Raw genomic sequence first — 24,471 nt, forward strand, 5'->3', positions numbered from 1 at the left:
AGAGACTGGATAGTCTCTGTGAAGAAGCTGTTGAAGTTATTAGCAATGTCTACTGGGGATTTTTGCTGGGAAGCTGAGGGGGGTGGAGTGGCAGTTTGGCCTGATTGGAGTAGTTTGTTTATTCCTGCCCAGAACTTTTGAGGTTTGTTTTGGTGTTTTTGCAGTAGATAATAGTAGTGGTTCTTTTTGTCTAAGGTTATGGGTTTTTCGTGTCATTCTTTAGCTGTCTGAATCTTAGTTGATCAAGTGGGGGTTTTGTTTTTTGGTAGGTGGCCCATGCTTTGTTTCTGAGTGAAATTTTGGTTTTAGTATCTTTAGAAAGCCATGGTGCAATATTAACTTTGGTTCTAATAGAGTGGCTGGGAGCATGGGAGTTAAGAATAGCAAGGAAGTTGGTGTTAAAGTATGCTACTGCTTCATCTAGGGGAGACTATTTAGTACTGACCAGCTGCATGCCTTAAGTTCATTTTGAAACTTGGTGAGAATAAAATTCTTGTTGTTTCTTAATGTTCTATAGGTGGGTTGGTATGATCAGTCTACTTTGAGCTTGATTACATAGGTGAGACAGTGGTCACTTAGGTCATCAGGCAAAGTGCCTGATTTATAAGATTGAAGATGGGTATTGACGAGTATCCAGTGTAGGGTACTTCCCTTGTTATTGTGTTTTCCTGTCCTTGTGGGGAGGTTATGATTTGAGTAACTCCATAGAGGTTTATGTGGGTTGTGGGGGTTTCACAAGAGCTAGTGTTCCAGTCAATGTTGAAATCCCCAAGAACAATTATTTCTTAGGGGTGGTTATTAGATAACCAATATAAGAAGTCTTCTAAGGTTTCTGTGTTCCTCCCTTGGGGAATGTAGACACAGACAATGTTTACATTTTTGTTTTTGTTAATTTGTAGTTTTGAGATATGAATTTCAGCATTATTGAACTGGGGTGGTTGTTGGGTGTCTATGCTGACAGACAGGGTAGACTTGTAAAGTATGGCTACCCCACCACCCTTTCTGGTGGTACGGTATAGTCAAAACATACTATACCCTGGTGGCAGAATCTCATGGTCCTTGGTGGCAGGCTTCAGCCACGTTTCTGGGGAATGAACAGCTAAGAGGGCATGCAGGTGCTGAGTTTTGTTATTTATGCTCCTAATGTTTAGATGCCAGGCCAGCAGTGAGTTAGGTCTACTTGTTGGAGCTATGGTGGTAGGGGATATAGTAGGGGGATTAGGGCCAACAGGTGGGAATGGACCAGGGTTTGGGTAGATGTTGCCATCCTTTGTGAGATTGTAGTATATTCTGAGTATGAATTTTATGATTTTGAATAAAGTTTTGTAATAGTGTCTAGTTTTATGACTAATGTAACTAGGTCTAGTAAGATGGTAGTATTTAGGGGTTGAGGAGGTAAGCATGAGGGGAGTGAGTAAAGGTGCATTATTATCTGTTGTAGATTGGATGGATGTTTGGAATTTAGGGTAGTGGAAACCTGGGTGACACTGACATTCGTAGGTGGTTAGGAGATATGGGATGAGTAAAAGGGGTAGAAGTAGAGTTAATAAGACTATTTTGGGTGATAGCATACCTACTGAATGAGACTTGAAACTTAGGCAAAAGGAATAGTAGAGTTGGAGGACTGGTGGTATCAGGTTGAGAGTGGTCCTGTTGAGTGACAAGTTGTTACTAATTGGTTTAAAAAAAGTGGGTTTAAGTAAAATAGTACAATAAATTACTATCAATCAATCCAGTATGAAATAAATTTCTCAAAGCATTATGTACATTAATTATCATCATTTCAACTTTCCTTTGAGATATTTTCAAATAAAAATGATTATTAGATAACATTTCAGTCATGTCAGTATTATATCTAGTTACATCAAATAAAACTGTAGGGCCACTTTTGTCAGCTGGTCGAATAATTATACTTCTGTTATCTTGTAATTTCCTTAATGCCATATACTAATTTTTAGTTAAATTATATTTCATATTGTGCTTATTACCAGTTTTATCTAAATTGCTTTCCTGTAGCCTATAAAAATCTTCTAGACATAGCTTTACAAAAGCAGTTACTAAAGAGTTAGCATTAGGTAAATATGTGCTTGGCTTCCTAAACTCACATATATTACTTTTTTAATTTTAAAACATTCATAATAATTAATAAAGGCAGTATTGTTAGTGCCTTGTCTAAACACGTATTGAGTACTGATACTTCCTACTTTTTCAGGTTTATGGTGATATCATGTATTTTTGAAAATATCAAGAAGGGAGATATTAATAATTTAACAGAGCAGATGGAATCCAAATGGATAATTAAGTTAAGAGGAAACTTTGGGCATGGCCTGAATGATAGGGTACCTATTAAACCAAGGCTTAAAGCCAGACGTTTGAATAAGAAATAATATATAAATTCATGAATTATATACGTGTTTTATTGAAATTTATAGAAATATTCTTTGGAATATTTTTTAGAATGTTTTACTGGATGTATTTTTATATACAAACTCATGAATCTGTTTTTGTCTTTTGGTTGTAGATGAAATGCCACTGTTTTTGGAAGCAGTTTTATAGATGTAATATACCTTTTAGTAGTAATTGTAGATAGTCATGTGATATATTGAATTGATTATATAAATGGTTATGTATGTGCTTTACTATACATCTGATGAAGTAGCTCTGCTACGAAAGCACTTATGTATTTGGTGGTTTTGTATTAAAGGAATGAGTTATACTGGAATTCCTTGCTGTCCTTGGATCCTTCTGTGTTTTCTGTGTGGTATACATTTTGATTTTTGCTGGATTCGAGTGCTGGTTGGTGCCTTTGGTTTGTGTTTTCACTAAGAATATTTCTGCTGTTTTTTTTACCACCGACCCAACCAGAAAGATGGCAGAGGATGATAATGCTATTGTTAAACTGGACTATGTTCCCAGGAATGGTATCAATGTTCCTAATAACGCTAGACAAAACTCTAATAAGTTTTTGACTTTCCTGCATCATCCTAAAAATCCTTTATTGGACAATAACCATGAGGTTAGTAATGATGGTACTGGTGCTATAGTTGATATAGCACTTTTTAAAACTAAGATACGTGCCATAGAAAATAATATATTTAAAATGAAGAGACAACAATACCAAAACTTTCACCTAGAAGTATGTTTAAAGGAGAAAATAGTGCCCCAAGGGCTAAGAGTTTTGGTAATGCCTACACAAGGAAGTAATTTAGCTGATATGTTAGCCAAACGGCAACAAGTGAATTTGGAATGCAGTTACAAATATATATATGCAACTGTTAATTAAATACGCCACACTAAAAATTGAATCATTAACTACTGAAATTATGAAACAACATGATGAACTGTTATCCTGCTTTGACAGAAATATCGTTGTGAAACACTTAACAGAAGTCATTGATTCAGTGACTGTATATGAGCATAGACTTTGCAAAATCAAGCTATTTATTTATTTATTTATTTTACATTTGTTAACCGGGAAAGTCCAACTGGATACATGTCCATTTTCAGTGGAGGCCCGGGGAGAAAAGCTCCACATTGAAATTAAGTGACACTTAAAGTTGAGGTTACAGAGAAATCTAAGAACATTTACCAAAATCAGTGACAAATTCAAATCAAGGTTACATTTAGATAAGAATAAAACATTGTTGGTAATGGAATAAATATACAGAGATAACAATCACATATCAGAAGTGTGTATAAAAGAAAAAGGAGTTTCAGTTAGAAAGTAAGGATGATAGTTGAGAGAAATGTGGTTAGGTAAGAAGGAATTTATTTAGTATGGGCAGAATAATAAGTTATCTTCATGATAATGGAATAAGAGAATTCTAATGGTGTAGAGAAATGTATAATATGAGGGTGTGGGAAGAAAATAAAAGGGTAAATCACCTCTGTGAGCTAAGTTTGGCTTACTTTTGTCTTGGTATATGTCGGGTTAGTCTGGGTTTAGACATGAGCATGACTGTTGTTTTATCTTACCTCAGTCTGATTATTGTATGGGTTAGTCAGGGTTTAGACATGGACATAGCCAGTCACTGTTCATGTACGTCTTTAGAGATATTTTGAATTGGGGCAAGGAGCATGTGGCAGTTAGTTCAGCAGGAAGGGAGTTCCATTTTTTTCCAGCAGAGTTGGAGAATAAGGAATCTCCAGCTGAGTTGTTGGCTTTGGTAGCTTGTACTAGCATTCTGTTGGATGAGCGGAGGGATGTTAGGTTGTTATAGGGGGGTAATAATATTAGACAGACTAGGGGTACTGGTAGGTTGGTAGAGGATTTTATGAATAACTACAAGTTGGTTATAGTATATCTGATTGGTTAGTTCTAGCCAGCCTAATTTGTGAAGATTTTGACAGTGGTGGGTTCTGTAGGCTGAGCCTGTGGCAAAGCTAGCTATATTGTTATAGCAGCTGGTGATTTTGTTGAGGTTTGATTTGGTAAGATTTGTGAGGATGGGTGAGGCATAGAGAAGGGATGACAGAAGATGTGTGCGAGCTATGGCGGTTCTGGTAGTTGGGGTTAAGAATTTCTTAATCCTATACATGGAGCCTATTTTTTTGTTTACTGTTTTTATGGTTTTGTCTATATAGGCATCATACTTCAGATTGTTATCAATGATTATCCCTAGTAGTTTAGTACAAGGTTCAGGAGCAATTATGGTGCCATTGTTAGAAGAGACTGTAATTATTGGTGATGTTAGCTTACGGATTTTTGGAGAAAAGTAGTAGTTTGGTTTTGTTTGGGTTCAATAAGAGACGACAATTATTGAGCCAGTTCTCTACTTTGTTGAAGGTGATTTGGGATAGGGATTGTAATTATGTGGGAGTGAAGGCAGAGAAGATAAGTGTAGAGTCATCTGCATACTGTATACACGTTGCAGGTGGGATAACTTTGGGTAGGTCATTGATGAATATAGAGAAAAGGAGGGGACCCAGGATAGAACATTGGGGTTCTCCAAGGGTGACAGGTAAAAGGGGGGATAGATTGTCTTTCCACAGAACAGCTTGTTGTCTACCGTGCAGGTAAGAGTGGAACCAGTTGATTACTGGGTTATCTAAGGACAGTGATTTGAGAGAGTCTAAGAGTAGGTGGTGATTTACCATATTGAATGCTTTTGATAGATCGAGGAAGAGGGCAGAGGAGAGCAGATTCTGATTATGGTTATGATTTATTGTGTGAGAAAAAGAGAGAAGGGCAGTGGTTGTACTATGGGCTGATCTGAAACCATGCTGGGATGGAGCTAGGAGAGTATTCTGAGTAAGGTGGGTTAAAAGTGGTTTCTGTATGCATTTCTCCATTATTTTGTCTAAGGGAGATAGTATGGCTATAGGTCTGTAATTAGAGAGTTCAGTGGAGTTTCCTCCTTTATGAAGTGGAATAATATGAGCGATTTTCCAGATGGAGGGGATGTAAGATTCCTGGATAGTACGATTGATTAAGATGGAGATAGGGTAAGCTATTACATTAGCAGCCTTTTGTAGAAACTCTGCGGGAAGTAGGTGGGCTGCCAGGGTGGTAGGTTTTAATTTCTTAAGTAGGGATTTGGTATAGTCTGTGGGGATAGTATCAAATTTGAAGGGAGGGGTATTTACCTGAGTGGGTGAGAAGGTTATTAGCTAGGGACTTGACAGTTTCAGTGAAGAAAGTGTTAAAGGTATTAGCAACACATTTAGGGGGTAGTTGTAAGGTAGCTGAGGGGGTGGGGTTAGAGGATTTACCTGGGTGGAGCAGTTTATTCAGACCTGACCAGAATTTTTTAGGCTGATTTTGGTGCTTTTGCTGTAAATTGAAATAGTAGTTTTGCTTGTCTAACACAATAGACCTTTTTGCTTCATTTCTTATTTGTTTGAATGTTATGTGGGTTTGTGGGGATTTGGTGGCTCTCCAGGAGGTCCATGTTGTGTTTCTAGCAGTAAGTTTTTGTCTAGTATCGGTTAGCCATGAAGCAATTTTGTTTTTGGTTCTGATTGTACATGTGGGAGCATGCCTGTCTAAGATGGCCAGGAATCTAGTGTTGAATTCAGAGACTGCTTGGTCAAGGGGAAGTATTTTAAGATTGGCCCATTTGCATGAGCTAAGATTGGCCTGGAAACTAATTAGGTTAAAGTTCTTTGTATACCTAAGGGTTTTAAAGGTGATTTGGTGAGGCATGTCATCCCTTTTCCTGATTATGTAGGTTAGGAAGAGGTCACTCATGTCTTCAGGTAGGGTGCCTGATTTGTATAACTGAGGTTTGTTATTTATTAAGATCCAGTCTAGAATGCTTTCCTTTTTGTTGGGCTTGTTGATTCTGGTAGGGGTAGTAATAGTTTGGGAGAAACCATGTAAGTTAATATGGGTGATGGGTAAGTTTGCTGAACAAGTTGTCCAGTCGATGTTGAAGTCCCCAAGAATGATTGTTTCTTGGGGGTGGGTGGTGGATAACCATTGGAGGGTGCTTTCTAAGGTGTTTATGTTGTTGCCTGGGGGAATATAGCTACATACTATGTTTATAGATTTGTTTTTGTTAAGTTGGACTCTTGAGATGATTGTTTCAGCGTTGGTAGTTATTAGGTCTTGTGGGGTGCTAATTGTGGATATCTCAAGAGAGGATTTATATAGGATGGCTACTCCACCTCCTTTTCTACCTTTATGGTCCAGTCTTATTATATTGTAGTTGGAGGGTAATATTTCATTATCAGGGATAGTGGGTTTGAGCCAGGTTTCTGTAAGGCAGAATAGATCAGGGGAGTGCATGTCCAGGAGAGCATGCAGGTAGTGGAGTTTCTTATTTATACTTCTGTTATTTAGGTGACAGACTAGAAATGACTTGGGGGCATTATATGAGCTTCTTAGGTTGGTAGGAGTACTATTTATGGGGTTAGTGATAGCTAGTAAGTTTGGGCCAGGGTTAGGATGTATGTCACCATCAGCTATGAGGTTAGGTAATATACTCCTTATGAGTTTGGTGAACTTTAGTAGGAGTTGGTAATAGTTCTTAGTCCTTGGGTTTAAGTATGTAGGTAGTATAGGATGGAGAGGTTTTGGAGTAGGGCAATAGGTGAAGAGGTGGGGTAGTATTGATGGAGGGGTGTGTGTTTGGATGTTAGTGGTTGTAATAGATGTAGGATACTGAGAGTTAGGTAGGTAGTGGAATTCATAGGCGGTGAAAAGATAAAGTATTATAAGTGGGGGTATGAGGTAGTACAATGGTCTAGGTTTTGGAGATGAGGTGGGAGTTAGTGGATACATTGTGGCTGGGTTAGTAGATGAGTTAAGAGAGTATGGGTGTGGTGATAGAGGAGATTGAATGTTAGTGAATTGGGAGTAAGGGGATGGGTGTCTAGAAAGGATGAGTTGTGATAGGATGAAAGTGGTTAGTGGGAATGGCCAACTAAGTAGGGGGTGTGGTTAGGGTAGTATAAGTTTAGGAGTACTGGGGGCGGGTGAGAAATGGGGGCAAGGTAGGGGAGCGGAGTGAGCCCGCAGGGCGAACGGAGCAGGTAGAGCCAGAGAAGGACTAAAGTCAGGGAAAACAATCAGTGGAGTGCTGACTGTTAGGGTAAGTTTAAAAGGAGATAGTAAACTGTGCAGTTGAGAAATATATGGTAAAAAGTGGCGTATAATTGGGTCTATCAGACAGGTAAATATAGTGTGAAGTGGATGTCTGAGAGTAAAATTATAAGAATGGTTATGCAAGGAGAATAGACCTGGGACGAGGGTGTTACCTAGTGGGCAAAGGCTGTACTGCAACCAAGGCTACTCGCAGGGCTAGCAGCTCTAATGTGTTAAGGTAGGGTGACACAGGAGTAGTATAAGGAGGCTATAAGAGTGGAAGCTATGTTGGTTGGGAGGAGGGAAAGGTTTGGCTGCTGGCTGTCCTGACTAGGGAGTTTACAATATGCATCTGGTGTGATATAACAAGTGTATCATTAACAAACAGTCAGTATAAAACGTACTTTCTTGTATCCTTTAGGGGAATGATGCCCAGAGAGGTTTGGCTATGTTCCTTAGCTTGGGGAAGAGGCAGCAATCCTGGACAGGGTAATAAACCCAAGACCTAGTACAGGTCAGGCGGTTGCAGTGCTGGGTACACAAAGGGAGAGTAAAAGTGGTGATGTAAGCAGTAGGACTGACACACATTACTAGTAAGGACAGTACATTTGCAATCACATTAACCAAGAATGCACTCGTTATTATTCCAAATATTCCTTTTAGGTTAGTACAATTTATGTGCAAGGTAGATGCAGTTTCTAGTGAGACTTTAATACAGTAAGGTCTAACTATCAGCTTAACAACAACTCTACAGGTCCGCTAAAATAAAGCAGTAGAAGAATACATTAAATGTAGATTACAGTAGCCCAGAATTGGTAAAGGGGTGTTAGATGCTTGAGTACTTGTTCACTAAATACTGCTTGAACTCTCTTGTTAAGGAAAGAGCCCCTATGTAGTTAATTACTATTTAACTGAGGCCAGCATAACATGAACGCTAAACCAAGTTCAGCATTCTGGCCAAGGGAGTAAATACAGCTATAATGCCCCATTTTAGTATACATTTGTAGACCAGACTACAGAGCGGAACTCTAACATGGTGTAATCTTGTTAAAGTAAGTACCACTTCCTCTAAGAATGTAATCAATCAGCTGTATTTAAGCGTATTAGCCCTAGGAGTCTTAATACGGCTTTAATATCCTAATGTATGTCAGGTAAACCACTCAATTGGATGCTAGATAGCAGAGCTACTGTAACCTGGTGTTCTTGAGTTTAAATAAGTACCGGATCAGCGTGTATTGATTGCATTAACCAGAGCATACGTGGTCTACAGTGTTAATTATACAGCTATAATCCTTATAAAAGTAGAGCAGCGACCAAGATAGTTCGCTAAGCAGCCCTTGCATATAAGATAATCAGAGCTAGAATGCTACCCTGACCTTGTTTAGCTGTATGGACATAAAATAGCCTCAAATTATTTATTTGCTGTGTTAATCCGTCACAGACACCCTACAGAAACTGTACCGCTACCCTTACCTTGCTTTAGCTGTATGGACATAAAATAGCCTCAAATTAATTAATTGCTGTGTTAATCCATCACAGACACTCCACAGTAACTGTAACAATACCCCACTCTGGGAATGTTTCCTAGCTAAGCTCCACTATCACCCCACTTTAGAAAGAAGTAGGGTTAGGTAGGTTCAGGTACAGTTTAGGAATAGGTATCAAAGTGCCGTTTAGTAGCGCTAATCAGCTCCTTGTGCTACAAACATTGAATAAAGTTCTTGCCATAGATAGAACAGCTAGTACACCGTTCCAAGTGTACAAAATAACATGCATCTGTACAGAAACCAATTACTCACATTATAACATGTCCTCATTAGTCAAATACAACATGCATCAGCTCATGTGGTACAAACAGTAGAATATAGTTTCCACTAGAGATAGAGCAGCTAGTACAAATACAACATGCATACGGTCCATGTGGTACAAACAGTAAAATATAGTTTCCACTAGAGATAGAGCAGCTAGTACATCATTCACAATGAGATAATATGGCTTGTATTTATACAGAGACAGTTACACACACTATAGTAAGTTCTCATCAAGCAAAATACAGCAATTAGGATCACTTACACAAGGTGTGAACACCGGAGGCAGGAACGCACAGCAGCCTGGGGTAACTCTAAGATTAAATATGGCACCACTTGGGATCAGGTATATTTATGGGTTAGGTGAGGAAATAGGGTAGAAGGGGGAGGAGTGTAGTGGGTTAGTGCAGGTACAGACCGGAAGTGAGCAGTACACTGCTCCTATAGGGTCATCTGGAAAAGGATAAAACCTATAGTTATTCAACAGCTGACGTAGGTAGACGAGTGGGGGGGGGGGGCAAGAAACGAGGAGAGAGCAGATAGATAGGTAGGCAGGGGTATGAAGGTATAGTCCTAGCAGGGAGGTGACTGAATTGAGGCAAGGTAGTTTAGAAAGCAGAGAAAGAGCCAGAGAAGGACTAAATTCAGGGAAAACAATCAGTGGAGTGCTGACTGTTAGGGTAAGTTTAAAAGGAGTTAGTAAACTGTGCAGTTGAGAAATATATGGTAAAAAGTGGGGTAAAATTGGGTCTATCAGATAGGTAAATATAGTGTGAAGTGGATGTCCAAAAGTAAAATTATAAGAATGAAGAATAGTTATGCAAGGAGAATAGACCTGGGAGGAGGGTGTCATTTAGTGGGCAAAGGCTATACTGCAACCAAGGCTACTCACAGGGCTAGCAGCTCTAATGTATTAAGGTAGGGTGACAGAGGAGTAGTATAAGGAGGCTATAAGAGTGGAAGCTATGTTGGTTGGGAGGAGAAAAAGGTTTGGCTGTTGGCTGTCCTGGCTAGGGAGTTTACAATATGCACCTGGGGTGATATAACAAGTGTATCATTAACAGTTAGTATAAAATGTACTTTCTTGTATCCTTTAGGGGAATGATGCCCAGAGAGGTTTGGCTATATTCCTTAGCTTGGGGAAGAGGCAGCAATCCTAGACAGGGTAATAAACCCAAGACCTAGTACAGGTCAGGCAGTTGCAGTGTTTCTTGTATCCTTTAGGGGAATGATGCCCAGAGAGGTTTGGCTATGTTCCTTAGCTTGGGGAAGAGGCATCAATCCTGGACAGAGTAATAAACCCAAGACCTAGTACAGGTCAGGCGGTTGCAGTGCCTCTTGTATCCTTTAGGGGAATGATGCCCAGATAGGTTTGGCTATGTTCGTTAGCTTGGGGAAGAGGCAGCAATCCTGGACAGGGTAATAAACCCAAGACCTAGTACAGGTCAGGTGGTTGCAGTGTTTCTTGTATCCTTTAGGGGAATGATGCCCAGAGAGGTTTGGCTATATTCCTTAGCTTGGGGAAGAGGCAGCAATCCTGGGCAGGGTAATAAACCCAAGACCTAGTACAGGTCAGGCAGTTGCAGTGTTTCTAGTTGTATCCTTTAAGGGAATGATGCCCAGAGAGATTTGGCTATGTTCCTTAGCTTGGGGAAGAGGCAGCAATCCTGGACAGGGTAATATACCCAAGACCTAGTACAGGTCAGGCGGTTGCAGTGTTTCTTGTATCCTTTAGGAGAATGATGGCCAGAGAGGTTTGGCTATATTCCTTAGCTTGGGGAAGACACAGCAATCCTGGACAGGGTAATAAACCCAAGACCTAGTACAGGTCAGGCGGTTGCAGTGTTTCTTGTATCCTTTAGGGGAATGATGCCCAGAGAGGTTTGGCTATGTTCCTTAGCTTGGGGAAGAGGCAGCAATCCTGGAGAGAGTAATATACCCAAGGCCTAGTACAGGTCAGGCGGTTGCAGTGTTTCTTGTATCCTTTAGGGGAATGATGCCCAAAGAGGTTTGGCTATGTTCCTTAGCTTGGGGAAGAGGCAGCAATCCTGGACAGGGTAATAAACCCAAGACCTAGTACAGGTCAAGCGGTTGCAGTGTTTCTTGTATCCTTTAGGGGAATGATGCCCAAAGAGGTTTAGCTATGTTCCTTAGCTTGGGGAAGAGGCAGCAATACTGGACAGGGTAATAAACCCAAGACCTAGTACAGGTCAGGCGGTTGCAGTATTTCTTGTATACTTTAGGGGAATAATACCCAAAGAGATTTGGCTATGTTCCTTAGCGTGGGGAAGAGGCAGCAATCCTGGACAGGGTAATAAACCCAAGACCTAGTACAGGTCAGGCGGCTGCAGTGACAAGGTGGGAACAGCAGAGGCAGGAACGCACAGCAGCCTGGGGTAACTCTAAGATTCTAAAGAAATTGGTCAGAGACCGTGCTGATTTTGCAGCTGCTAATGTGTTCACTTGGCCATGTTTCAATGGACAATTGGTCAATAATGATGTCAGATCAACTAATATTAGTTTTTCCAATGATCATTTGAATAATATGATCACTACTAATGGTAATGAACAATCTACAATTCGAAATGATGCTGTAAGCCCTCCAGATGATCTGATTGGCTCTTGTGAGTGGTGTCATGATGCGAACGTCGTCTCTGAGATGGTCAGAGAGAAGGAAGTGCCAGCGTCTGAATCAGGTGCGAGGAAGAAGACGTTCCAAGTAGCGGCTCAAATTCATCGCTGAGATAAGAAGGATCTTGTTGCTGCACCAACCAGGGAACTTACTTCAACGGATTACAGTGGAAACAGCAAGTCGGACGTTTCTTCTTCTTTTTACTAGGTCAACTACCATTTCCACTTCCAGTAAAGGAACAGAGAATGTCTCATCAGCAGAGATCACGGTCACACAGTCAGAATCGGCTGAAAAGGAAGATAAAAGGAGAAACAAGTGGTACACTGACCTTAAAGAAGTTTTGGGACAAACAGAAGGACTAATTTTGAACCTTTCTACCCATGTATTAACTGATGATGAGATTTCTCTTCTAACAAAAGGTTTGTCATTTGTTCCTACACAGAAATTAGATTTTACTGAAGTTGTTTTAGATTTTAAACTGTTCATTAGGAATTTATTATTGAAATTGAATTTTAAAGATACTGAATGTTTTAAAAGTAATATATGTGAGTTTAGGAAACCAAGCATATATTTACCTAATGCTAATTATTTAGTAACCGCTTTTGAAAAGCTATGTCTAGAAGATTTTTATAGGCTACAAGAAAGCGATTTTGATAAAACTGGTAATAAGCACAATATGAAATATAATTTCACTAAAAATGAATATATGGCATTAAGGAAATTACAAGATAACAGAAGTATAATTATTCAACCAGCTGACAAAAGTGGCCCTATAGTTTTTTTGATATAATACTGACATGACTGAAATGTTATCTAATAATCAATTTTATTTGAAAATAACTCAAAGAAAAGTTGAAATGATGATAGTTAATGTACATAATGCTTTGAGAAATTTATTTCATACTGGATTGATTGATAGTAATTTATTGTACTACTTTATTGTCTGGTACCCACTATTACCCAAAATCCAAGGCCTGCCCAAAGTACATAAGGACATGTTAAATCCTCCATTACGTCCTATAGCTGCAGAGAGAAACTGGTGTACAGAACCAGCCTCTATATATATTGAGAAGAAGCTCAGACTTATTTTAAATGAAATTCCATGTGTTAAGTGATACTCAACATTTTTTAAGTGAGTTATTCTTATGTATTGAGACTTTATCCACTACTGAGAATTTATTACTGGCTACATTAGATATTTCATCATTATTTACGGTGATCCCTAATGATGATGGTTTATGAAATTTAAATGTTTTTTACAGAAGTATAGTGAGTTTTCTGATAAAGAGGTGGAATTATTGACTGTTCTGTTAGAATGCTTATTACAAAACAACTTATTTGTATTTAATAACTGCATATATTGGCAGAAGCATAGCATAGCTATGGGCACATCATGTGCCAATAGCTACGCCAATGCTGTATTAGTGACATGGGAACATGAACATGTTTTTGAAGGGCCTTTTAGTTCACAGGTGGTCTTTTATCGACGCTTTGTGGACAATATGTTTCTACTTTAGAGAGGTACCATACAGTCTTATAAAGCTTTCACAGAATATATCAATGAAACCACTTCTTATTTAAAATTTTCCTCTATTACTTCAAGTCAGTCAGTGGACTTCTTAGATGTAAGTGTTATAATGGATGTAGAGAATAGTGTAACTACATACCTATACAGGAAACCATGTTATTGTAATCAATTTTTACACAGAAATTGCATGCATCCTGTTTATGTGTTTAAAAGTGTTATTAATAGTCAAGTCTTCAGTGCATCAAGACTCAGTGTTAAAAATGAAGAATTTGTTCAACAAACCCAACATTTAGAGAAAGCTTTTATTGCTAAGGGTTATGCTAAAAATGATGTCAGTGAAAGTGTTAGAACTGTCACAGAACTAAGGGGTAATAGAGCTAAACCTTATTACGGTAGGAAATATATCAGGAATACCGAGAAAAGTGTACATAATGAAAATAATAAATTAAAAGTATGTCTGTATTACTCCAGTGATGTTAAATGTTATAGAGACATCATGGAGAAACACTGGGTGGGAGGATGATATAATGGTTAAGGTGTTTACCTTAAAAACACAAGGTGTAGGGTTTGATTCTCACATGAGGTAACTGGCTAGGCTTCAAATGGCCCAAAAGGGCAGTTAGCCTAGTACTAACCTATGAATTGGAAAATTTTAACTACTGACAGAGTTATGAGGAGCATTATAGATGAAAGGCCTAAATTTGTTTATAAAAACATTAACTCTTTGAAACAACGTCTCTGTATCCCTAAGGGAAGTAAGAGAGTGTTACATAAACATTGTACAATGCCCTGTGGACACTGTAAATGTTGCCAGTATATTGATAGTAGTGGAGAGTATAATCACCCTGATCAAAATAAAATGTATAACTTTAGTGTTTATGCCACATGTGAAACTGCTCATGTTGTATATTTGGCATATTGCCCTACCTGTTTTAAATTTTATGTAGGGAAACTGACAGGACCCTTAAAGAGAAAATTAAAGAACATTACTACCACATTAATAAAGGCAGTATTGTTAGTGCCCTGTCTAAACACATATTGAGTACTGATAGTTCCGACTTTTCAGGTTTATGGTGATAGCACATATTTTTTTAAATATCAGGAAGGGAGATATTAATAATTTAACAGAGCAGATGGAATCCAAATGGATAATTAAGTTAAGAGGAAACTTTGGGCATGGCCTGAATGATAGGGTACCTATTAAACCAAGGCTTAAAGCCAGACGTTTGAATAAGAAATAATATATAAATTCATGAATTATATACGTGTTTTATTGAAATTTATAGAAATATTCTTTGGAATATTTTTTAGAATGTTTTACTGGATGTATTTTTATATACAAACTCATGAATCTGTTTTTGTCTTTTGGTTGTAGATGAAATGCCACTGTTTTTGGAAGCAGTTTTATAGATGTAATATACCTTTTAGTAGTAATTGTAGATAGTCATGTGATATATTGAATTGATTATATAAATGGTTATGTATGTGCTTTACTATACATCTGATGAAGTAGCTCTGCTACGAAAGCACTTATGTATTTGGTGGTTTTGTATTAAAGGAATGAGTTATACTGGAATTCCTTGCTGTCCTTGGATCCTTCTGTGTTTTCTATGTGGTATACATTTAGATTTTTGCTGGATTTGAGTGCTGGTTGGGGCCTGTGGTTTGTGTTTTCACTAAGAATAAATCCTGTAATATGTTTTCATATGCTTTGGAAAAGAATATCCTGTAGTTTTGGGGTTCTAAGTGATAAAGAAGTTTAACTCTGACTATTATTACATGAAGACAAGATGTGAGCAGTATGAAGTGTCACTTACTGATGTCACAGAAGAACTTCATTGTGATGTAACAACTGAGAAAAAGTTCTAGAATTAATTTAGTCTCATAGCAGAAGCTATAAATAGCGTACACTTTCTAGAAATAGTTTCATTGCAAACAGAGTACTTTGATAAAACGAGAACTATTTCAGATTTGTTACCAGATTCTTTGAAGACGCCATTCTTAAGGTAAGGATAAAATAAATTAGGCAGTCTTAAGAAATATTAAAATTTCTATCAGTGATATGATAGAGCCTTTTACAAGAACATTAAAGGGATATTTTGTGAAACAATAATGTCTTTTAGATCTGTAAAATGTTGATACAAGGGATTCAGTAGATTCTACACAGTCATTTTTTTACTTTGTGCGAGTTGCCACAATGCGCACATACTAGCAAAGAAATTTAGGTTCAGTAAGCCCTGGGTAGAGGTGTGCACCCCCGTGCAAACAAGGTAAACATAGTGGCATGCTAATTAGAGCATAAGCAGATGAATTGCAAGCTAATCAACCAGTCCAACTTCGTGGAGCTATTCAACAAGCTATAAAGGCTTAAAAAGTAAAAAAAGTCATAGACATTCAGAAGCCATGTAGCTGAAACACCTGATGTCCTTATGGGTCATTTACAACAGGTTTAAAGTATCACACAGTGAAAACTTTGGCTGCCTGGGTTTTTCATGCCATTTTACTGATTACATTTTATCTTGAGCCCCCACTGGTCTGAACAACAAACTTTTCATTACAGAAAAGTGTATTAGCCATTTTTTGAACATACAGGTCTCATCCTTCATTCTCCACACAAGGAGAGAGAGAGTGAGAGAAGAAACACTAAGAAGAAGAAAAAAGATGTAGCATTTCATACATTGCAGGAAGTCTTTGAGCCATTGCTGTTAATGTTTATGTTATTGTGCCTTTAATCCAGTAGGTATTGGTAGCTATTTCTCTAAAATTACTATTCATACTTGCTTAGTGACTGATGGCTGAACTAGTCATTGTAACAGTAAGTGTACTGACATCAAAATCACACCAGCATATACCCACTGAGTACAGTACTAGTTAAGTACTACACATTTGTTGTTTTTGGTCAAGTGTTGCTGTGCTTTTCATATTTTAGATGTCTAATAAGCCATTTTGCATGCCTTGCTGGCTGCTTATTCTTGCTGGCGTAAATGTATGGTATAGGAACATTCTCATATTGAAGTACTGTGAGTCTGCTTCAAGATTACAAATAAATATACCACACTACCTGTAACTGTGCATGATATCTAGTTGGAAATGGACTGCAGTAAAGTTTTTTAGTAATAAATTATTTTACTAAACTGAATGTTTCTGCCTCATCAACATGGCAGAGAAATAAAAGAAATGTGTTAAATGATAAGAGTTAGAAACCAAAGCCCTATCTATCACAAGTAGTAAGCAAATCTTTAAACATCTATCTTCTGTTATTCATTATCCAAACTGGGGAAAACTGTACCATGTGATATCCATAACTATATACATCTCCACACATTCACAGCATTGACTAAGCAGTGTGTTTCTGCATTATCCAGTTGTTCACATGAACTCAATCCATCATTTTAATTCAGCAGTACACCTATAACATTAGCACCTTCATTATCTCACCTATAACATTAGCACCTTCATTATCTCACCTATAACATTAGCACCTTCATTATCTCACCTATAACATGAGCACCTTCATTATCTCACCTATAACATTAGCACCTTCATTATCTCACCTATAACATTAGCACCTTCATTATCTCACCTATAACATTAGCACCTTCATTATCTCACCTATAACATTAGCACCTTCATTATCTCACCTATAACATTAGCACCTTCATTATCTCACCTATAACATGAGCACCTTCATTATCTCACCTATAACATTAGCACCTCCATTTCTAACCAGTCTATTAGATGCCCCTCCACCCCGCTTTCCTTCCTCCCTCTGTACACATTGACTTTCAGAGTTGATGAAATTGATCTGGTTCCTTGTATGATGCCTGAGATGTATAAACTATTTAATTTGCCTAGTCAGGAATTTTAGCCACACTTGCATACTCCGTAGAGTAGCTGCTTTACTTCAGCAATACTTGTGTATTCAGTACTTACGGTGTTGTTAATAAGTGTCATATGGTGCAGTATTTTGCTACATTTGTCAGTATCCCAACTGCATATTTTTCTGCTGAAAACAATGAGGATGTTCTTATTTTGTTTCTTTATTATAGTGCACTGTAGTGTTATTACATTATGTTGGCATGTACAGTTGCAATTATGTCCTTATCTCAAATTCATGCTATCTGTGTTGTATACTTTGATTTACGTGGATCTTTTCTCCCTGGGACTCCACCGAAAAAGGAGGAAGAATACCTGGACACTTTCCCAGTTTGTTTGTGTCTTTCGGCTTTTCCCGGTTAGGGGTCGCCACAGCGGAACTTCGGTCTGCTAATGATTAGTAGTTGATTTTTACATGCCGAGTTACCAGCCCTGACGCACAACCTTCAACGAAGGTACGCACATTCATGCATGTCTCCATGCAGAAGACGCTCTAGCTTAGAATTGAACCGGACAGCGTCTTACTGTGAGGTGACAACCAGACAAATGAATAACAGAAATGCTGAGTTATCTGTGTGCCATCCCTTTGTGGTGGAGGCAGGATGTCTACTTCACTGTTGGTGTCTCCAGTTCAAATGAATGCCCAGGAGCCAGTGATCAGGCAACAGAAAGGAGAAATTGAACAGGTTTACCTTCTTTGAAGTATGGATGGGGGGGGGTCCTCCATTTCCATCTCCAAGGTGCATCCCTAATGGAAAATGGGAGATCTGCAGCTGACAGATGCCTTGAGTTGTAGAGGGAGTGGATCTTTGTAATAATTTCCATATGAGCCAGCCACATGGTGTCAGTTGCATATTTATATTTACTCACAGTCCATCAGTTAGCATATTTATGTTAATTGATGGACTGTGAGTAAGTCAAAATCCCCCCATATCTGCTGTATGACAGTGTTACTTCTTGTCACAGCCATCTCACATCTCTTGTGGAGAATTATGGGGTATGAGTGATGAATTTGGGCAGTGGAACAATGCTCAGATGGCAAACTGAGCTAGAGGAGGTGGTGGTTTCAAAAATGGCATCAGATGTATGTTTAATTTATTATTCATAATTGGGCAGACATTTAAAAAAATATTCCTTTCTTTAGGCACAACCAATCAGTTACAGAGCAGTGTAAATAAATGCTGACTTGTAAACAGTGTAGAGAAGAATGTATGACGACAATGTACAGTGGCGTAGAGGAAATGGTTAAGTTTGCACAGGTGATATCAGGACATATTGACACTTAATGAATATCAAAACACCCACAAACTTTGTAAAACCAAAGTGCCAGCCAAGGACTTGTGAACGATGAAAAAAAGACAATTGAATTTCACTTTTAATATCTGTGAACTTCTTCAGAAAGACACCATACATACAAAATCACAGGTTTAAATAACAAAAATCAACCATCACATGACTTAATAGTCCAACCATAACCTACTATCAATTTGTCATTTAAATAATCTATTTAAAAGTAACAAACTAATGTCACTATAAACAATTTTCTTAAAAAGGTATTATATAATAAAATTGACTCTGAAAAAATACATATAATATAAATAATATATATAATATGTCATTCATCTAAGAAAGAATAATACTTTGTGAGTGTAAGTAATGAATTAATCAAATAAAATTAAAAAAGATTAAAGTCACAACCTACACGCTTGCAGGAAACATTTGATATTTATTGCTTCATTTAAGCCTGGGAACTCATCTGCTCCTAACAAAATTTGCCACAGAGCTTCTCTACATTCTAATTTAATTTTAAAGTTACCACTGAATAGCTGATCATCTACTTTTTCTAAGACTGAAAAAGTGAATTTTGAAATCTGAACATATAGCTGCATGTTTGAAATCCTTATTTCTAATAGCTGAAATATGTTCGTAAATTCTTTTGTGTAAGGTTCTTATAGTTTTCCCTATATAAAATTGGTTGCAGGAGTTACAGATAGCAACATAAACAACATTTCTTGTTGTGCAAGTGTAATGCCCCCTGCTATGAAATTCTTTGTTCAAATGACTAAAGAACACAGAACTTGTCCCTGATATAAACCTACAATACTTGCAACTTCCACAAGGAAAAGTACCCACCAATGTTTTAATAGATGAATTTCTATACATAGTACTTTTTTCTAACAATATTTTAAGACTGGAAAATTGGTACTTTACCAATAATATTTGTTAAATCGTGATTTCCCAAAATAACTTTCCAATTATCTGAAATGATGTACCTAATGATATTCATTTCATTAGTAATGGGTATAGGAAATGCCAAACTAAAAATGTTACTATCTTTTGGACTACTTCCACTTGAACAGAAACTGTATGTTGAACTTTCTCTCTCAAAACCACTACCTCTCTCATAATCTTGTGTAGCCAATGGTCACTATAGCCTCTTTCTTTGAAAAATTCTTTTAGTTTAACAGCTTCTATACTAAATGTCTCATTGTTAGTTGTTAAACGACTTAACCTAATAAATTGTCCTTTAATGACACCTTTCTTCATAAAAGTCGGGTGTAAACTTGAAAAATGCAAGTATTGATTAGTGAATGTAGACTTCCTATAAATACTACTATCAAATTCCTGATTTCCCATATCATAACTTAAATGAATGTCCAAAAAGTCTATGGTTTTACCAAAATGTCCTATAGTAAATTTTAGAAAATCATTTGACTTGTTCACAATGTCTACAAATTCACAAAAACTATCTAAATCTCCCTTCCACAAAATGAATAGATCGTCAATGTAACGCACACAGTGTTAACCATGTTGTTATCTAATTCAGTGTGACATGACAAATAATCTCTCATCATTTCTATTCCCTTGAAATGCTCAATACTTGTGTATAAAGAGACTACATCCAAAGCTGCAAAATGAAAAACTGAATCTGTCACTTTAAATGAACTTAATAATTCTAATAAGTGCCATGAATCCCTTAAATAATACTTTGCTTTTTGTACTATAGGATTCAAAATTCGATCAAGCCAAATGGAAATAGTCTCTGTTTTAGACTGTCGTGCTGAAATGATAGGCCTAAATGACATTTTTCTAACATTTTTCTAAACCTATAACCCTGTATTGAACTCAACTATAAGTGTTTTTGGTAAGATATGTGAGAAAGAATTTAGAAAAATGTCAGTCAACAATTATGGTGAATATAATTTATCACCTTTAGAACTAGAAGCACTTAAGTTTTTGACTGAAAGTAACGATCTAAGGGTAATGAGGTCTGACAAAGGGGGTACTCTAGTCATTATGAAATCAGTTGACTACATTGAAGCAATGAAAGGGCTATTGAATGATGCCTCAAGTTACAAGATTGTAACAAATGATGACATACTTAGAAGCTTTATACAACTGGATACAGTTTTATTTGGCTTATTAAGTCAAAATAGTATTTCTTATGTAGATTATGATTTCATGTATACAGAATACCCTAGATTAGCATGCATGTTTGGCATACCAAAGCTACATAAATATCAAGATGTTTTGCCATTTAGGCCTATCATTTCAGCACGACAGTCTAAAACAGAGACTATTTCCATTTGGCTTGATCGAATTTTGAATCCTATAGTACAAAAAACAAAGTATTATTTAAGGGATTCATGGCACTTATTAGAATTATTAAGTTCATTTAAAGTGACAGATTCAGTTTTTCATTTTGCAGCTTTGGATGTAGTCTCTTTATACACAAGTATTGAGCATTTCAAGGGAATAGAAATGATGAGAGATTATTTGTCATGTCACACTGAATTAGATAACAACATGGTTAACACTGTGTGCGTGTTAATGGAAATGATTTTAGACAATAATTACTTTTCCTTTGAGGGTGTAAAATACAAACAGACAACAGGTGTTGCAATGGGCTCTAGGGTAGCACCCAGTTTCGCCAATTTGGTGATGGCAACGTGGGAGTTGGAAATGTTTACAACTAACCCTATGGCAAAACATATTTTGTTCTATAAGCATTACATTGACGATCTATTCATTTTGTGGAAGGGAGATTTAGATAGTTTTTGTGAATTTGTAGACATTGTGAACAAGTCAAATGATTTTCTAAAATTTACTATAGGACATTTTGGTAAAACCATAGACTTTTTGGACATTCATTTAAGTTATGATATGGGAAATCAGGAATTTGATAGTAGTATTTATAGGAAGTCTACATTCACTAATCAATACTTGCATTTTTCAAGTTTACACCCGACTTTTATGAAGAAAGGTGTCATTAAAGGACAATTTATTAGGTTAAGTCGTTTAACAACTAACAATGAGACATTTAGTATAGAAGCTGTTAAACTAAAAGAATTTTTCAAAGAAAGAGGCTATAGTGACCATTGGCTACACAAGATTATGAGAGAGGTAGTGGTTTTGAGAGAGTCAAAGGCTCTCCCTATTCTTAAGAAAGTTCAACATACAGTTTCTGTTCAAGTGGAAGTAGTCCAAAAAGATAGTAACATTTTTAGTTTGGCATTTCCTATACCCATTACTAATGAAATGAATATCATTAGGTACATCATTTCAGATAATTGGAAAGTTATTTTGGGAAATCACGATTTAACAAATATTATTGGTAAAGTACCAATTTAGTCTTAAAATATTGTTAGAAAAAAGTACTATGTATAGAAATTCATCTATTAAAACATTGGTGGGTACTTTTCCTTGTGGAAGTTGCAAGTATTGTAGGTTTATATCAGGGACAAGTTCTGTGTTCTTTAGTCATTTGAACAAAGAATTTCATAGCAGGGGGCATTACACTTGCACAACAAGAAATGTTGTTTATGTTGCTATCTGTAACTCCTGCAACCAATTTTATATAGGGAAAACTATAAGAACCTGAACATATTTCAGCTATTAGAAATAAGGATTTCAAAAACGCTTTAGCAAAACATGCAGCTATATGTTCAGATTTCAAAAAATTCACTTTTTCAGTCTTAGAAAAAGTAGATGATCAGCTATTCAGTGGTAACTTTAAAATTAAATTAGAATGTAGAGAAGCTCTGTGGCAAATTTTGTTAGGAGCAGATGAGTTCCCAGGCTTAAATGAAGCAATAAATATCAAATGTTTCCTGCAAGCGTGTAGGTTGTGACTTTAATCTTTTTTAATTTTATTTGATTAATTCATTACTTACACTCACAAAGTATTATTCTTTCTTAGATGAATGACATATTATATATATTATTTATATTATATGTATTTTTTCAGAGTCAATTTTATTATATAATACCTTTTTAAGAAAATTGTTTATAGTGACATTAGTTTGTTACTTTTAAATAGATTATTTAAATGACAAATTGATAGTAGGTTATGGTTGGACTATTAAGTCATGTGATGGTTGATTTTTGTTATTTAAACCTGTGATTTTGTATGTATGGTGTCTTTCTGAAGAAGTTCACAGATATTAAATTCAATTGTCTTTTTTTCATCGTTCACAAGTCCTTGGCTGACATATTGACACTTGCCTGAGAACAGCAAGCCTACAATAATCAGAAACAGTATTAGTGCACAGTGGTGTATAATTAAGGAGGACAGCGGTAATAAAGGAAAAAAAAAAGAAAAACAAACCTGAATATATTGCACACAAGTTCAGTGCACAGAGCATTAATAGAATCAAAACAGTGCACTTAAATCCTTGGTGGCTAAGGAGCTTTAAGCTGAACAGAGGAGATAACACTAGAATGAGACAGAGTTACAGTGTAACCACGTTCATTCATGGCATTGTTCCAAATAATAGTTTTAAAGGCAGAGGGTTTTGAAACCTTCAGAATGTTAGGACAAGAAATGCAAGAGAAAAGATAGCCAGACTGTAAACATCTAGCCAGTGGCAGACAAATGGATGCGCGGTATTGGAGAGATTAAGTTGTCACTGAAGTGTGGATGATACATGCCAGTGGACGGTTGAAGTTTATACCAGTGGGTCATAGAACAGTCTTTTGGAGGGTGCGTGTGATGAAATGGCTAAATCTGAAGCTGCAGAACTGGTAGGAGAATTAGACTAGACGAAAAGCAACCCAGTGATGATGAATCATAAGGCTACGTGGATAGAATGCAGAGATTACAGTGTTACTGGTGCTTTTGCCTGAGCTATTTGAACATATCACATTAAGGACTATTTTAGCAGTAACTCACTGTGTCATAACACAGTGTACTCTAAAGTGTTATTGTGTAAGGAAATTATTTTGCTCTTTGTGGAATCATAAAATATGAGACTCTGCAATGAATCATAATAACAAAAACAAAAGAGAAGCTGCCAGTTTATGGATCTACATTACTAACATATATCTCTTTAACCCACTAAGGCCACATCAGACAGAAAAAAAATTATATAAGTATTGCATCAGCTATATATTTCTTTTCTTTTTTTTCAAATTCTGACTCCACCCTTTAGTATACCATCCTTGCAACTGCTCTTGAACATCATAGGTGCACTTTATAACATAATTCACAGGTAACCTGTAAATGGTTCACCTCCCAGGCCCATGCTTATGCTTATCAAGGGTAGCAGAACTTATCAGAGATTTGGGATGCATGGCTCAGATTAAAAAGGCCCTTGTGATAGTTAGCCTAGGAGAGGGACAGAATTATGCAGCAGTTCTACCATGCAGCACACTACCCTGAAGTACTGGGTGCCATAGATTGCACACATATAGAAAGGAAGGCACCACCTGGGGAACGGGGTAGGTTCTACACAAACAGAAAGGACTACCACTTTATCAACTGCCAAGTCATGTGTAATGCCAAGGGAATCATCTTGAACATATGTGCTGGAAACCCTGGCAGTTACCATGACTCACATATCTGGCACACCTCTTAACTGTAGCAGATGTTTGCTAGGGGGGATATCCTACACGGTTATTTACTGGGGGATGCAGGCTACTCATTGAAACTTTGACTTATGACACCCATCAGAAATGCACATACACCCATGGAAGAACCCCATAATGATGCACATGCTCAAACCAGAAATATCATAGAGTGTGTGTTTGGGCTGCTGTGCCTAGAAACATCTGGGGGACCCCTGCAGTACAATCCATGGACATGCTCATAGGTTCATAG

Source organism: Protopterus annectens, chromosome 1.part1 (assembly GCF_019279795.1).
Source record: "Protopterus annectens isolate FY-2018-M chromosome 1.part1, PAN1.0, whole genome shotgun sequence".
Taxonomy (NCBI): Eukaryota; Metazoa; Chordata; order Ceratodontiformes; family Protopteridae; genus Protopterus; species Protopterus annectens.